This window comes from Tachyglossus aculeatus, chromosome 5 (genome assembly GCF_015852505.1).
Source record: "Tachyglossus aculeatus isolate mTacAcu1 chromosome 5, mTacAcu1.pri, whole genome shotgun sequence".
In the NCBI taxonomy this organism is placed as follows: Eukaryota; Metazoa; Chordata; class Mammalia; order Monotremata; family Tachyglossidae; genus Tachyglossus; species Tachyglossus aculeatus.
In genome coordinates this window covers 46,452,318-46,454,050 of record NC_052070.1, presented here as the reverse complement: position 1 = coordinate 46,454,050, position 1,733 = coordinate 46,452,318, and the positions used below count along the sequence as shown (strand labels likewise).

Below are 1,733 nucleotides of genomic sequence, written 5' to 3'. Positions count from 1 at the left end.
GAGCAATCAATCAATCAATTGTATTTCTTGAATTGACACAGGTATTGACACCTGTCTACTTGTTTTGTTGTCTGTTTCCCCCTTCTAGACTGTGAGACCATTGCTGGGTAGGGACCATCTCTATATGTTGCAGATTTGTACTTCCCAAGTGCTTAGTACAGTGCTCTGCACACAGTAAGTGCTCAATTAATACAAATGAATGAACGAATGCTATGTGCAGAGCACTGTAATAAACACTTGGGGTACAATACAACAGAGTTGGTAAACACTTTTCTTTCCCACAAGACACAGTCTGGAGGAGGTAATCTGCTCCCATGATTTTAACTCTTATTTCTGTGCAGGTGATTCACGGATCTATCTCTTTGGTCCTGACTTGTCTCCTCCTCTTAAATCCACTAGAGCATCTCAACATAGATGTTCTGTCAACACCATTGATTGATTCCAAGTGCTTAGTATAGCTCTCTGCACCTTGTAGGTGCTTAATAAATAACAATGATTGATTAACTACTCTTTCAACAAGCTATTTCAAATAAATTGATCAGTCATAAATTGATGGGAAGCAGTGTGGCTTAATGGATAAAACAAGGGCCTGGGAATCAGAAGGACCTGGGTTCTAATCCCAACTCTGCCACTTGTCTACTGTCCTCTGGGTGACCTAGGGTAAGCCACTTAACTTCTCTGTGCCTCAGTTCCCACAATAATTATGGATATGTGCATAATTGCTGGGCACTGATAGAGGGTGTGAGTAGAAGATGCAAATCCAAGTGCAAGGGTGAGGCAGAAGGGAATGGGAGAAGAGGAAACGAGGGCCTCTTCGGGGAAGGTCTCTTGGAGGAGACATGCCTTCAATAAGGCTTTGAAGATGGGAGGGTGATCATCGGTTGGGCATGAAGGACACCGTCTTGTCTTAAGCTGTTGAGTCATCTCCGACCCGTAGTAACGCCATGGACACATCTCTCCCAGAACGCCCCACCTCCATTTTGTTCTGGTAGTGGATCCATAGAGTTTTCTTGGTAAAAATACAGAAGTGGTTTACCATTACCTCGTTCCTCGCAGTCAACTTGTCTCCACCCTAGACTCTCTCCTATGCTGCTGCTGCCCAGCACGGGTGAGTTTTGACTTGTAGCAGATTGTCTTCTACTCTCTAGCCATTGCCCAAGCTAGGAATGGAATGGGTCTGCCTCTGCCTGACTCTCCCTCCCATAGTCAAGACTGGTAGAGTACTGGAAACTCTCCAGGTGTGACCCTGAGAAGGGATTACTACTGCTACTCTAGGTAAAATTATGTTGATAGTAAGAACTGTCAGGCCAGTGAAGACTGTACCTGGCCAAAGCATTTGAAAACAGATATTTTAAAAACAAGTTAGACTGTACCTGGGTTCAGGAGCCCTAGTAAATGAGCCAGGGGTGGAATGGGGCACTAGGGGAAGGAGCATGGCATAGTGGATTGAGCACGGGACTGGGAGTCAGAAGGTCATAGATTCTAATCCCAGCTCTGCCACTTGTCTGCTGTGTGGTCTTGGGTATGTCACTTCACTTCTCTGTGCCTCAGTTACCTCACCTGTAAAATAGAGATTGAGACAATAAGCCCCACGTGGGACAGGGACTATGTTCAACCCAATTTGTCACCAACACCTGGCCCACTTCTGCTTCTGGCCTGGATTGCCCTCCCTCCTGAAAACCAACTGACAATTACTCTCCCCATCTTCAAACCCTTATTAAGGGCATATCTCA

At 45.5% G+C, this 1,733-nt stretch overlaps 1 non-coding gene across 1 annotated transcript; it reads right to left on the bottom strand.

Moving 5' to 3' along the window:
• Positions 1–1,118: 1,118 nt before the first annotated feature.
• On the bottom strand, positions 1,119–1,256 carry LOC119929023. Its single transcript, XR_005451167.1, has one exon. It is a non-coding gene; the product is annotated as a small nucleolar RNA SNORA7 (small nucleolar RNA).
• Between the last annotated feature and the right edge of the window lie 477 nt (positions 1,257–1,733).